Source organism: Streptopelia decaocto (assembly GCF_964273445.1).
Source record: "Streptopelia decaocto genome assembly, chromosome: 2".
In the NCBI taxonomy this organism is placed as follows: Eukaryota; Metazoa; Chordata; class Aves; order Columbiformes; family Columbidae; genus Streptopelia; species Streptopelia decaocto.
Genome location: NC_138655.1, coordinates 62,727,547 through 62,742,973, shown reverse-complemented (window position 1 = coordinate 62,742,973; position 15,427 = coordinate 62,727,547). Strand labels below are relative to the sequence as shown.

The following is a 15,427-nucleotide window of genomic DNA, read 5'->3' as shown; positions in this document are numbered from 1 at the left end:
CTGTTCTCATATTGCTCATCTCTGAGTGACTGCGACTACCAGCAAGTATCTTGGGATGCATATAATTAATGAGAACCAGGAGTATGCTTGGTTAACGAAAAAACATTAGAGGAAGAATTATTAATAAATGTCCTCTGCTAAGTAAAACTCTCTTATCCAAGGAAAGAACAGCTGATGGGCCTGAATGGTGTTCATCTTAGCATAATTTAATTCCTTGCATTTGGAAGGGATTTTGTTTTTCTTCTTTGAGACAGGAGGGACAGAACATTTTGTGTTGTGGTGTATCACTCAAGGTCCTTTCCTTACCTACTATCCATTACAGTCAGTGTTTTCTCTCCATCCTTCTCCGTCAACATTTCAGAGTATCACAAGCAAGGTCCTTGGTGTAGCAAATGGACACAAATAAACTAGAAGTCTAAACTGTGATGGACACATTTCAGATGGGAAGAACTGGGTTTCATCCTGACCTATTTTCTGTGGCTAAATTGGACCAAAAGCCTCAGAAAATACATACCCATCCCTCTGGTCAGCAAGAGCAGCTGGAATTCTCATACTGTTTTTCTGGGGTCAGGAAGGAACAGCCAGGTTGTCTGTGCCTTATGGCATTAGCCCATGACATTGCTGTTAAAAAAAAAATGCATTGTTTCAGTTTGTTCCTCACCAAAAGGAAAACACTATGGATGTAAACAAGACCAAGAAACTATTTGCATGGCTGGAGATGTTCAACTACAGATAACCCCAATGAAGAGATGGGAGCAGAGGCTGCCAAGCAATAGTTGCAGAGCATTGACAGAAAGGTGAGACCTGTGGCAAGTGGTGGAGTAATATTATTTCTTTTAATGTTGCAGAAGAACCTGTTTCCAGAAAAACCCTATATTGGAGTAAAAGGGGTATGTTACATCATGGTTGAGTTTCTAGAGGAAGAAATTTGGCCAGTACATGACACTTCTGTTGGCACAAGTAGTCTTCTTTAAGGTTGTCCATGCTTGCTGGTGGTGAAACCAGTTTGTTCCCAAATCTTGTCCAGAAGGTTTGGCTAAAGCTTTGGTAACCTGTCACAGTTGGTGTTATGTTGACTATAGAAAGAAAAAAAAAGGGATTAGTGTCATGGTTGAGACGGACAAATGACATAGACCAAGTTCTTCCAGGATGAAAGTAGTAGATGCCATTTATTGCCACAAGTGCATTTTTATACAATTCTACCAGTTCATCTGTCTTTTCACTATTGGTTACACGTTACAGCACTAACATCTCATTGGCTAATTTTGCTATCATCCATGTTATTCTTCTATTCCCTTCTCTCTCACGGGTACAACTCCATATCTCCAGATACTCCTTTACTCCCATCCTTCTCAGGGGTAAACCTTAATATCTTCAGGGTTGATCTCTATTCCTATACTTTCTGTCAAGGACTCCACAGACCCGCTGCAGTTTCGCACAGGTTAGGATTACACATATGCACCTAACAGAAACAAAAATATCTTGTTGATCTGCTTTGAAGACTAAAACCAGGCATTGTATGCCAGACAGTAGAGAGTATGCAACTTATGTGGGGTAATTTTCTTTTAAAAGAAACAAAAACTGTAATGGATCTTGTCTGTCATTTATTTTTTTATCTTTCCTCACACTCTTCTAACAGTAGTATTGGAATTTTAAGAAAGAAATTCCATCACATTTCTCAATAACTGCTCTCCACTAGCAGACTAGAGTTCTTCACATAAGCATGCAGAAATGCATTACGCTGTATTTTCCAGTTCATAAAGTATAAACAATGGAGCGAGCTGTTCTGTTACCAATGGCAGCTCCATGCCTTTTATTCCCTCATGTTTGCAGGTGTGCAAGCCACATACAAAGAGGCTAGGCTTTGACTGCTTCTTGGTGAAATGCATGCTCTATCTCTATCGCATTCAAAATTAAGTGGAGAAAAAAGCTTTTGAAACCTTGTTTGATTTAATTATCTTCTTCACTTATACAAAGTACTCAGCCATATGCAACATGCGCAAAACACCGTGTAGGGATTTCTGTCTCAGAAATTGGATGTCTCAGATGAAGTAGCTTCAGATGAAATGTGGGAAACCTAGCAATTGTCTTGGTTAATTTTTCTATATTCATGAAGAGTGACTCATGTTCCTTACCCAGAAAGATTCACTGAAGTTTCTTACTACCCATCAGCCAGAGCGTGTCACGGTGCCTTCCTCCTGATTTGAGGCATCAACCAACACTTAGAGATTAGGTACCATGTGATGTTTTCTCTTCACCACTGACCGTGTCCCTCACAGACAATCTGCTTATAGAGAGTCATCTGATTCACAGATGATTCTGTCTGTAAACTCACTTTTGTACAGAATGTTACAGTTTTTCAAGATCTGGGGACAGATATCACTAGGCTGAAGGGAACTAGCTAGGAATGGAGAAGCTGTTTAACAAAACAAGCACAATAGCTGAACATGAATTGTTTAATGGTTTTAATTTTTCCCCAGATAGCTTTTGTGTAGGACTTCGATTTATGAAATTTGGGTGAGATTAACTGCACATTTCAGATGTGTGGCCATATTTTTTTCAAAGCTCAACAAACTGTTAGATCTGACAGCTTTGTTTCAGTAAGATCCAGGCTGCCTGCAGCCACTGTCACAGGTAAACTCTGCAGGTTTAAGCAAGCAATTTCATCTGTCTTTGCATCCATTTGTCTCTTAATTTGGCTTGTCCACCTAGGCTAGGTTTTCTTCAGCTCAAGGGCCCTTACTGTGCTTTTTGACTCTGCTGTTATGACAGGCAAATATAATCTTGGCAGGATCTTGCAAGCAATGTTGTAATAACAATAATTAAAAACATAATAAACAATATATACCGGGAGATAAAACACCAACTTAAATAATGATTCCTTTGTTTTTATAATGGATTGTGGAACATGGATGTGTTAATCAAAAAGCATTTTCTTTTTGTTTCTGAGCATCAGAGACCTACACTAAAGCATACACTTTCAGAGAGGTGCGGGAATAAAGGCAGAGTAACAGGATGGAAGAGAAATCCCAGATCATGGGCTTTCATAATACAGATAAATATAAAGTCTAAATGTCAGCTAAAAACAGCAATTTTCCCATTTTGGTTTTGAATGAAACATCTTTTTCCTTCCTTTACACAATCTCTTGCCTTTGGAATTCATATCATTCCACTGTTCATAAAGGAGAAAACCCCTGGGGGAAGCAAGAGCAATGCACTGTAAAGCTTTTAGAAAGAGCCTGCTGCACTGGAAGATGATATTGTAGACTTACTGGTTCATGAAATGTTTATGCCTTATCTTCTACATAGTTTTCACTCCAAAGCTACTGAGCAGCTTGTAGAGCATGTGGCTTTGTCCTATTTTTTTAAAAAAGATTCTTTCAGCCTTCAATGCAGTGGAAACCAATAATGACATTGACATTTTCCCTGCAAGCCTCACACTTAGCCACGACTCTTTCCTGATGTCTGTGGTGAGAACCCTCCATCTGACTGGTGTGACTAAAATGAGCCTGTTCTATTCACCCTCTGAGTACACAAGTACATACTAAGGAGGCAGGGTTTTATTGTGGTAACCCAGTATATAGAATTATTTAGGTGAGCAATGTTGGGCTCTTCCAGTTACATTAAATTCCACTCAAGCTCAGTTATGGTAGAACACAAATACAAGTATTTATTCACAACATCCCAAACCAGTACAGTTATAAATTGTTACAAAAAAATTAAAAAAATATATATTAAAAAATAATATATATATATATATATATATATATATATATATATATGTAGAAGTGAAAGAAAACCTTGCCTAGTGTACTTAAAGCAAGCTTCTGTAAGAAAAGCCTTTCTCCCCTATTCATGTAATACAATCTCCATTTTGAGAAGTTGTCATTTGGGGCTTGGGTCTCTGCCTCCTGTCTCAGCTTGCCTCTGCTCAGCAGCTTCCACCAGAAATCTTGCTCATTACAACTTCTTTTAGCTTTCAACAGGGAAACACATTCACAGTGCATCTTTAGATACACTTATGTCTCCCATTCCCACCCTTTGGTGGAACGTTAGCTCTCCTTCCTTTCACCCCTTCAAGGACAACCAGACAGACCTATTCTTTTGCTCCAAAACTCATGTTAATCCATACTTATGTAGGAGATAAACAGGCCACTCTTCTTAATGAAAACCAGAATTGTTTCCTCTCCTTCACTATGTATATATTGCTTTGTTAGCCAAGTGGTTGCTGCCTATATATGACTAGCTAGTAGACAATACTTTCCTTCAGTGAGTAAAATTCTTTCCTCCTCTCTTTAATGACTGCTTGTCATGTGTCAGTGTGGGATGCAGCTTTCACTGCACTTTGTATCAATCTGTACATTAAAACTATAAATTATACACTTAGGTGCTTGCCTGCATCTTATTATTGGCTCAGTCATGCCTGGACTGACAATAATTTCTGGTGACTGATCTCTGACCTCATTCTCCAAAGTATATTTTCTACATACTAATAGTCTTAAGTTTGTTTTGTTTTGTTTTTTATTTACATTTATAGCTTTATTATCCTAAGAACATTACTATATTGGGAGAGATATAAGACTAAGTAATGCAGTAATTTCTGATCGAGTTAAATAAAAGTATTGAAAACTTTTTACAAAGTTTCATTTCGAAGACTGGACAGATCAGCTACCATCAAAAACACATTGGATGGAAGTAATTCAGTCTTCCATTTCAGATTCGGAAATGGCAGGTTTTCTCTGAAGTGATATTGGTATTGTTGAAAACAGATTAAGACAGGCAAATGATGTTTGTGAGACATAGCTGAAAAAATAATTGGTACCAGGGACTCTGATGAAGAGAAAATGAGGTTAAATTCATCAAGTAGTGTCCATACTTCCAATTTTGTTTTGGTTTTTGTTTAAATTTCCTAAGCAAAAGTTATTTGATTGCAAACGGATTCTTCTGCCTAGTCAGGAGCATCTCAAAATTCAAGCTTTTTGATGAGCTAGTAGACCTCATCACTGTGCCATCACTAATTGAGTATGTATGCTTATTGACCTCAATTCTTCAAAACACTCCTGAGGCCCAGCTTAGAACACGCAACTGAATCCCACTGGAGTTGCTGTAAGCATGCATTTAAATGTCTTTCATGAGTAAAGATGGACAGAAATCTTGTAGATCTGCTTTTCAGATCTTGTGCCTTCTTTCCATCCTCCCAAAGTTAAAATTCTTACAGCTCTTTCAGCCCTGAAAGGATTAGGGAGTTGCAGAAGATGCTGTCTTCTAGATATTTTTTTTTTCTTTTTTTGGAAAAGAAGTCCTTTACCCAAAGCATAATTTCTAGAAGAATTAAGCTCCTGACAGTATAAGTGGCTGAATGCAAATTTGCATTTTATCTTGTCACTGCTGGACAAACCAATATATATGCATGAGCCTTCCCCATAATGAAGAGAGAAGTTTGATCAGTTGCTGGGTTTGCTAATTGCCTCTCTGCCAGGGCTCTGACAAGGCTTCAAGAGTCCTCTTCACTACTTCACTACCCTGAAAAGTCTCTCATTTAATACATATGCTACTTCAAAAATGAGCAACTCTACAAGCGCTTCACTTCAGCCTTCTTGACTCCTTGAGATGCTTGTCCCAAACACTTGTGACAGGAAGCCACAACCAATGACATCTTTTTCTTCATGAGAATGCAATATAAAAACAGAGAAAAACATGGAAAAATTAATGTTTGGGGTTTGTTTGGTTGGTTAGGTTGGGTTTGTTGGGTTTGTTTGTTTTGTTTTGCTTGTTTGCCTGTTTTCCTTGGTTAAATGCACTCAGAAAGCATTGGAAATATTTACACAATTCTACTGCTAACTTTTCGTCTTATTCTGAATAGAGATCAAATTTGACAATTTCATGGATTTGGAGGAGGGGAAAAAGTTACATAAAAGACAAAACTGATCTTGTCCATCAAAATAGCTAATGCACACATCAGGTGCTAGCAGCTGTGCATGAACTTTGTGTTAGGCGTCCTGATTATCACATTATCCTTATTTCTTAATGATAGGTTTTTTCTCTTCATTTAATATTTGGAAAAATGGAGGAAAACAGCTGGAGTTTTTCCTAAATGAGATTAACTAACTTTTCAAGAGCAAAAGGTAAATTACATTTTTTTCTCAAATTAAAAAAAAATATCTCAGAATATATCAAATAAAAAGAAAATCTTCTATCTCTTGCCCCAGAAAAGTGTAACATCCAGTATTTTTATCTCTTTTCAGAGTAGTTCAATCTGAAGCCTGTTATAACTGAAAAGTTAATTATCAGTCTCAGCAGAAGCTAGGCATTGAATTGGGCCATACAAGCCGAGGACTTAACTCACAGACAGCCTTGAAATGGAAGGACTGTGACAGTTTCTGTGGAAGAAGGCAGGTGGCAGTGCATCTATATTACATAGTTTTCTAATCATGCTGACAGACATCACTTTTATAGCCCTATTAGATCAGCACTTCTCTTGAGCAGTACATCCATGTGTGAATGGCTCCTGATAAAACATCACTGTACAAAACACGATTTCACCCCTCCTGAAACTCCATGTAATAAATAATTTTGGTTTTTGATAGATGTGTTGGTAAAAACAGTCCTCCATACTGCATTAAGAAGTTCTATGATCTAATCCTAAAGTGGGTTTTTTCCAAGTGCAGGCATGAAATAATGATGCACTGTGTCACTAATTTTCAGTATTACTGGATAAAGAAGAATTATTTATTTACTTTGTGATCTAATATTTAAGACTTGGATACAGAAAAAGAGAATTTGACAACACAAAAATAATTTTCTTCCAAATTTAGTACTTTGCAAGGGAAATGAGGCACTCTGAGGCACTGGAACAGGCTGCCAAGAGAAGCTGTGGATGCCCCATCCGTGGAAGTGTTCAAGGCCAGATTGGACGGGGCTTTGAGCAACCTGGTCTAGTGGAGGGTGTCCCTGCTCATGGCAGGGCACTTGGAACTAGATGATCTTTAAGGTTCCTTCCAACCAAAACCATTCTATGATTTTACAAGAAGAGAGAGAAAAATAATTGAGAATGTGAAATTGCTAAGTATTATTCTATTATTGAAGAAACAGAAGACATAATTAATAGACAGTGCTGAGCAAGAGACATATATTAGTTGATGCTTGATGTTTTATTTTAACCTAGTATTTCACTTGAACAGTGACCTTATGACAGAGGTTATAATTAAAATACTCTTTTCTATACTTAATAAAAAGGTTTCCAGCTTTTTTTTTTTTTTTTTTTTTTTTTTTTCTTTTTTGTAACTACTGTTATCACCCTGAATTAAATCTCTGACAGCAGCCTGGATGCCACACATCACAGAAAATTCAATTCCTTTCCCAGAAGAGCTTATGGTCTGATTAAGCTGACATTAAAATCAACATAGATCTCCTCGTTAACTTAAGGGAAAGAGACTGATTACATCAGTCCAGATTTAAGAGTTAAGGATCACAGTCGCATACTGCTTTGAACAGGCAGCTACAGTGAATCTAAGTGCAAGATGACATTCAGCAAGCTGTTCTTTGCAAGTGGAACACTCACCAAAAGCAGTTTTTTCCCCACACTCAGATATGCTTTCAACACTTTTCAGTGCCACTCCCAGCACTCAGAACAAACACAAGATTTGCAGTGAGGCTGGAGACATTCTACTTGGCTTGTTAAGCCTTAAAGATGAGCAAAAGAGGCTTACTCCTGAAAAGGATCCTTTAATTTTTGCAGTTTAGCTTCAACAAAGCAAATGTGGAAACTTATTGTAGAAACACATTATTTCTTACATTTATTAACAGGGTTTTTTTTAAAGATAGGCATAAGATTTCCAAACAGTGATTTGAGTTATTTCTTCCCTATTTGAGTGGAAAGTCAGGAGCTAACTAATAGCCATGAACAAAATATGTTTGCTCATTGTTAAAACAAATATTATTTTCCCCATCTGGTTACAAATTAGATTGTATGGGAGCCCTTAGTTTATGCCAAACCAGCAGGAGGTGGGAATTCTCATTAAAAATACAGGCAGTACAGAATTCGTCAAAGTTCTTCATGAACTACAGTCCCACGGTACAAGAAACCGATGTAGTCAAATGAAAGAAAAATGAAACAAAACAAAACAAACCCAACCCAACCAAACCAAATCCAACCAAACCAAACCAAACCCAAAAACCACCACGACAAAAAAAAAGGGCACTAGCTGCAATAATGTTTATTAAGGTCACTACGAACCCAAGGCCTTTTTCTGCTACATGCCATTTCCAACACTAAAGTAAAAGATAGTGGATACTACAAAGACTTTAAATAACAGAAAAGATAGCAGACGGACACAGGCAGATGGGAAGGTGTATAAAGAGGCAAATACTATTGGTGAGCTTGCCTGATAGCTGTCTTAGTACACCCTGGCCTTAACCGCAGTCATGATGTCTGTGGGTGTTTTTATTTGGGGTGGGAGTGGGTGTTTTTTGCACATTCTGTTTGGGGTTTTTTTGAACATATGTGTTATTGCAATTGAGGGTATTAAAGTAACTGGAAGGAGGATAATGAGATAGCTCTGCAGATGTTTACAGGGAGAATTGAGGGCACAGATAATCTCACGATGTCATCTCTACCTTCCCCTCTAAGGATTTGTGTAAGTTTGCGTGGGTTATATACTCAATTAGCACATAACTGGCTTCAGACCTTTCTAGTTCATACTACACGCCTACCTTTATTTTGGTGAAGTTCAAGTCGGGGAATTTTAATTGCAAGATATTTTGGTAAGTGGGGTGAGGCGTATGTTACCTGTAAAACTAAACGTTGCCATGTAAAGTGGTGTTAAGTCTAAGGGTCTTGTGGTATTAAATATGTACCTGACTTAACTTGGATTGATGGGTCATTACTGTCATCAAAAATACATTTTCCTTTAATAGTCTTTCTACAGTAGAACACTTTTGTATTCTTCACTCTGTAATACATCCTTTCTGAATACATCATTTTCTCATGCTGAGAAATGCTGACACTTGATGTAAAAATTATGCACTGGTTATATTACTAATAAAAAAATAGAACTATTTTCTGCTATTCTGGACAGGATTGTGGCTCCGGTACATGCTGATTTACAATAAGAGTTTCACAAAACTGATCTTTGAACAAAGTTCAAAATAGAACAGTAAATGATGTTGATTGCCAAGTGTAGTGACTTTTTTTTTTGCTTATCATTTTAAAATGGCTATTGTAAAATTAAGTTAGCTGTTTCTTCCTACATTTATTAATTTGGACATTGTTTAAAATGTATCTAGCAAAATGCCTTTTCTTTTGTTAATTTCTAGGGACTTTATGAATTTTTTCAGATTTTCAATTAGCTTGATGGAAAATTGTGGAAGAGAAACCTAGCCATGGCCTACAACCACTCTTGTACCAAACCCAAAATTTAATGAAAGATATGCAACAGTTTCACATGTGAAGGAAATGTTACACAAAATAATCTGAAAAACAAAAAAAACATGCGTAGCATAGAAGCATGACCGAAGCAAAGCTGTTTTCAGACAAAGACTTTCTTGGGCTAAGTCTGAACCATAGATACAAAAAACTTCTCACATCAATATTTTTAGAGGGATCATTTCAATCACTGGTAGCTGTTCTCCTGTGATTCATTTTTCCGATAATTTACATCTATCACTATATAATTACAACCTATAACTATAGATGTTGGCCTTCACAGGTTCATTCATTTATGAAGACTTTTTTGAACATGTACACAGAACTGAATGCTCTGGGATGAAGTTTTAAGATTTGTCTGGTTTTATGAAATTACTAAAATATGCCACTATTTATGAATACACTCACTTTAATTCTAAATTCATTGAATTTGGCTGTTCCCCAACGGAGGTGTTGACAGTAAGTTCTAAAGCATTCACAAAAACATCTTGATCTGCTTGTTTTCTATTTGTTTTGTCTCTTCTTGGAAAGTCTGCTGTCTGCAGACAAGTAACTAGCATTTTTTTCTGTTTTCCGTTTTAAGTATTTTTTTCCCTTGAAATGTCAAGTTTCCAGTTTACATCATCTCTCTGGGTGATGCATCAGACTTCAGTCCTTCCCCAGCTGTGTGAGCTGTACAACAACAGAGTATACTTTGCATTTTCTTCATTTTAGAAAAAGGGAACATGGAACATGTAAAACATGGAACACTGGATGTTTCATCCCGCTAACCAAAGACGGTGAGTAGTCAGTCATTTATGCAATATTTCAGCAGCCAGCTTTACCTCTTCAACATTGCTGTCACCTCTCTGCTTAGTGGGAACCATTTACATGCACAAATATCTTTGTCTTAGCTACAAGTAAGTAGAGATAACATAACTGTATATAATATTTTGCTTCTGATATTTAGCTTCAAGTAACTTTGATGACCAATTTTAAGAAAATGAATCTTCAAAAATCAGTTATAGTCAGGAAAAAATAACAGAAAGAAAATATTTAGTCTAACAAATAGCCCTCTCAGGTAGCTTCCCTAAACCCCTACCATGGACTTGCATAAGATTTAACAAAAAGCTTTCTTCCCAATGTTTGATCTTATGAAGAAGGTAAAAACTTTGCCAGCTATTTGGGCCACTTGGTGTTGCCACCATAAAACTGCCACAGCTGTAAGTAACATCAGTTGCAGTCTGGCATTGCGGTTGCATTCTTTAACTCACCACGCACCATCACACCTCTTTATTAATCTTCATCAGGAAATTTTGGACTATCAAAAAGATTGCAGGCGGTTGACTTCCATGGCATGCATGCAATCAGCAATGCAGATGTCAGAGTTTGAAAACCATGGGGGCGTGAAGAAGCAACCCCAAGAGGGATCACTGACTGTGCCTTCTCCCTGCTGAAGACAGATCATGTCCACGGCATCGGAGCTCATGCTGTTGCCTCACCCAATGCTTTCAGTTAGTGGTCCCCACCTCTAAACTCCATTCCTACAAATGAAACTACCTTTCCCCCCTTATTTGTCCTGCTTATAAGAATCTATGATACACTGGAAGATTTACGGGTGCACTCTTGCCTAGCAAAGTGAATGGCATACTTGTGAACCCCATCCATGTCCTACGCTACTGCTGCCTATTACCCATTTGTATTAACACCTTTGTTTTCCCTTCCCTGAAGGCACTACTTAGGAAAAGTTTAGAGTGTAATTGCTTCAAGAATTTCATTTTCATCTTGTCCTATCAGATTATTTGCAACCTTTGTCAGGTGGCATCTTCCACCCATTTTACAGGCATCCTTCTTATCGAGCTCATATTTAACAGGAAGGAATCCAGACAGACAGCTGTAGGGTGTGTCTCTGCTGGAACACATCTGAGTCCCAAATCTTCCTTTAGTCTATAAGCATTCAATAATCACCACTGATATCAGACCGGATGTTACTGAAGCACATGCTACTGCAAATCAGGCCATTTATTCAGGTGTTTTAATACGGACTGAAGAGCCCGTTTTAATCTCCTACTCTCAAAAATCCCTTCTTATACACTTGCTCCAATGACCATTACATGAACTAGTGGACATGTATGAATCATAGTAGCTTGTATGTAGAAGCGAAACACCTCATATAACTGAATTATGAAAAAAAGGAACCTTCATAAGCATAACTCTTCTTCTTGCTCAGTTTGCAGTATAGGAACATTTAGGGTTTCTTCCTTGAAAGAAATTTGTGCCAATAAATATAATCACCCTTTGCTTCACCAAGTCATAACTAGTCTTTAGTCTCATAAAATTAAAGTGTTCTTTACATAGGCAGTAAAATTAGCTAGTAATAAGTTAATTTTTAAATCATTTTGTCTATTTGTAGCTAAAAATCAGATACATCTGATCTGACAGATAAATCCAATTAATCATTGGCAATTAAGTATTTCTCCCACCGAAAGAGCAGAGTCTGAGCTATGGATTTCTTTCATTGGAAATTATGCTTAAGAAAATCTTCTTTTGATGGAACAGACACTAAGTCCTCCAACTTCTGTTAACTACTCAAGTTGGAGTTCTCTCTGAATTATTTTTTAAAAATTTGTTCTACTTCCTTCTCTTTTTTTTTTTTTGTGCAACCATCTTCTCTTTTTTAAGTGCACCTCCTCTTACCGCCACCTTCCTTCCTACTATCTAGTTAATCTATTTTTTAATTTCCTGTTTATTATTTTTTTTCAGTAAGACTCCCTTAATGAAAGTGAAGGTTCATATTAGTAACTTGAGCTATGAGGAATGGAAAAACTTAGCAGGAATGTGATAGACTATTGCTGCCTACTGTTTTTCCTTCAAGAGGCAGCTTTAATATTTGAAATTACCTAATACAAAGAAGATGCATGCTGTGCATTATGACAGAGATCAGAAAATCTCTTCAAATCTATGCAGTGGTGTATTTCAGGAAACAGCTGAATGAATTTGTTCCTGCTTCTTCACTGCATGTAATTTTTACAGGACACTTATTTCAAATACATTGGGAAATACCTAATAATTAGCACCAGAAAAGATCACAGATACAAATGGAAGTATGCTAGGTGGTCAACACTGCCCACTGGAAGACTTGGCTTTGGCCTCTTATAATTTCACCAAATTTCAGTTGTTTGGGAAAACAATTTCTTTGTACTCTGCCTTTCCCTAACACCTCAGAAACTTTGTTTGAGCTATTTCTTACAATAAGATTATACAGAAAGTTACTTTCTCCAGTAAAAATAAACAAGCAAACTTAGGTTTTGCAATGTGTGTCTAAAAATCTACATGGATTGTTAGTATTTAGAATTTAGATCTACCATGCAGGTTAAAATGAACACCCAGACCCATTGTCTTACCATACCTTATATTTGTTTTCTCCAAGAAATTGAAAGCTTGGCATAGTCAAATCCAGAGCTGATCTGAGGTGAAGTTTTCAGTGTTGCCTGTGGAAGCAAGACAGCAATCAACCTGCTCAAGCCCCTTTGAAACGTTGAGGATAGTCCTTTATCTTCTGAACGTTTGGAGTCTGTGGCTTTTCAAAGCTGAGTCTTGTTGCACTGTGACTGTAAAGAAGGTCTCCTGAAGATTGATGTGTGGGAAAAAAAAAATCATAGAAATAACAAGAAGGTAATTGAAGACAATACTGTTCAATCTATCATTGTTCATGAAGACAAGATCAGAACTGTATTTACAGTGATTACTGAATATTGTGTCTGTATTAATAGATTCAGACTTCTCCATCATACTTATTTTCACAGTATTTTTCATGATCAGTTCAAACAGCATTCTTTTATTATGGGTAAATTTATTAGGTGCATAAATCTGGATCACTTTCTGATTGCAGTTTGAGTCACCCATCACCTCTGAATTTGGGGTAAACTCCAGTGTTAAGCAATGCACTACAGTGCACACTGTAAAGGAATGAACTGCTGCTTAAAAGCTTCTCTGTTTCTACTTAACTATTTGTTAACCCCAATGCATACGTCAATACATATCCATCAGTCAGATGTGATCACCAAGAATAGACATTCTCTGGCACAAGCTGGGACACTGTCATGCTGATCTTTAAAAATACTACTGGCACTGACACTTTCTGGACCAGTTTCATTGTAGTGAGGCAAAACTCTGCAAGGGTACCCTGTACTCCTTTTTAAAAACAAACTTTACAGGGGCAAATAATTTCCTTTTGTTGTTGACCTTCAATCTGCCAACTTTAAACACTCTGCAAATGTGGACTTTGGGGGAGGGAATGTTACACATTGACAACTCTAGCTAAAGCCAGTCACAGAAGAAAGTTATGTGTGCTTTATTAACAAGCATTTCAAGCATAGCTGATAGAATTCCTTCTTATTTACATTGCACTAGCTATTTCATCTGTTCCGACTGAAAGAAAAGATAAGAGAGCGGTTAACAGGCTGCCATGTATGAAAGAGAAGAGTACTTCCCGGGGGAGGAGGGGAAAGAAGGCAGTGCAAGCAAGTACATGCCCTATAATGGTGCACTTTGCATAGATTTATACTGAAAAGTGCTTGCTGTTCTCAAATCCCTCTAGACTGTGCAACAGCAAAGCAGCAAAATGGCATGATTTCCTACCCTACAAAGCTGAAGCCCAGCTGCAAAACGTGATTGTTTTTATAGTAGGAGAGGAAACAGCGCGAAGGGGAAGGCCCCAGTTCAGTTATTAGACATGTTTGCTGGTTTTTCTATGCTGATACTGCTGCAGCTGTATTCAGGCATTCTGGAGTACGTTTTATGTGTGAGACTGGTTGACTTCCTCTCGTTGGAAACGCGTTGAATAGCAATAAAGCAGAGCTTTGTAGGTGTCTGCCCACACAGCGACTACAGCTTCTCTCTTTAGCAGCAGGAGAAAATGTAATAATGGCTATAATGTTTCAGATGTAAAGAATATGTTTTACTTACTGTAAAAGTGATCCGAACACACATTAGATTCTCCTGTAAAGACATCTCATATTTTATCTGCATTCTGTGATTTAGTTTCAAAACGCAGTGAATTCAAGAGGTAAGTGATCACAAATTGCATGTAACACAAATCTTAGCCTTGGCAGATTTTCATTTCAAGAATTACACTGTAACAACAACAAAAAAATCAGTCATTATCTTATATCACACATTTTAATACATCTTTTATTTCACTTATAAAAATGAATTTGTAATTTCAAATGTCAGAATCTTACAGCTATGTAAAGAAAAAAAAATGATTTAATTGTGAGTGCCAGGCAATTATTCTTATTGATAAATACACTAAATCCATTTTTATGTTTTAATCCTGTTTGCTTATTTGTTTGTTTGCGTGGTGGGGGAAGGGGAGGGGGTTTGGTTGGTTCGTTGGTTGGTTGGATGTTTTTTTTTTCCCCCAATTACCCCTTTTGGATACTTTCACCTGGGGAGTTATAAATCTTGGGTTTTTTTAAAACTAAGTAAAAGCTTTCTTCCTCTTTTTTTCATTATAAAAAGCAAACAGACTTCCAACTGGACGGCCTTGCATTTAACATTTGTTTCCAAGTTCAGTGTGATAGATTGTTAGGGCTTTCACATCTCTGGAATAAAACTGATTTCTCCAAAAGGCTCCCATAAACTGGCCTTAGAAACAAACCAGCATTGTGGGTGTTGTATTGAGAAAATGGATATTGCAAATGGAGGCACAGGCAGAACTCCCTCTGACACTGAGCTGAGAAAGGACTGCTATTTTAAAAACATTTATACTGACATAGAGGAAGTGTTGTGCTGGTCATCCCAAAGTGAAGTCCCGGTTCTGAAGAACATGTAATATAAGAGCTAAGGTGTGATAAGGGGAAAGGGGAAAATCAGAAGAAGAGAGGTTCACAGTAGGTAGAGCCCTTGATATATCCATTTCTTCAAGTTAGTTTTCTGTCTGCCCACAGAAGCTGTTACCACACTTTATTGTGTCTTAAGAAAAAAGGGCTATATGTGTATCATATCTCTAAGTAATTAGTA

At 37.2% G+C, this 15,427-nt stretch overlaps 1 long non-coding RNA gene across 1 annotated transcript; it reads right to left on the bottom strand.

The window, feature by feature from the left end:
• Positions 1–514: 514 nt before the first annotated feature.
• On the bottom strand, positions 515–14,464 carry LOC309435628. The gene is made up of 3 exons (XR_014183203.1): positions 14,372–14,464; positions 12,813–13,030; positions 515–621 (listed from the first exon to the last, which is right to left on the bottom strand). It is a non-coding gene; the product is annotated as an uncharacterized lncRNA (long non-coding RNA).
• Between the last annotated feature and the right edge of the window lie 963 nt (positions 14,465–15,427).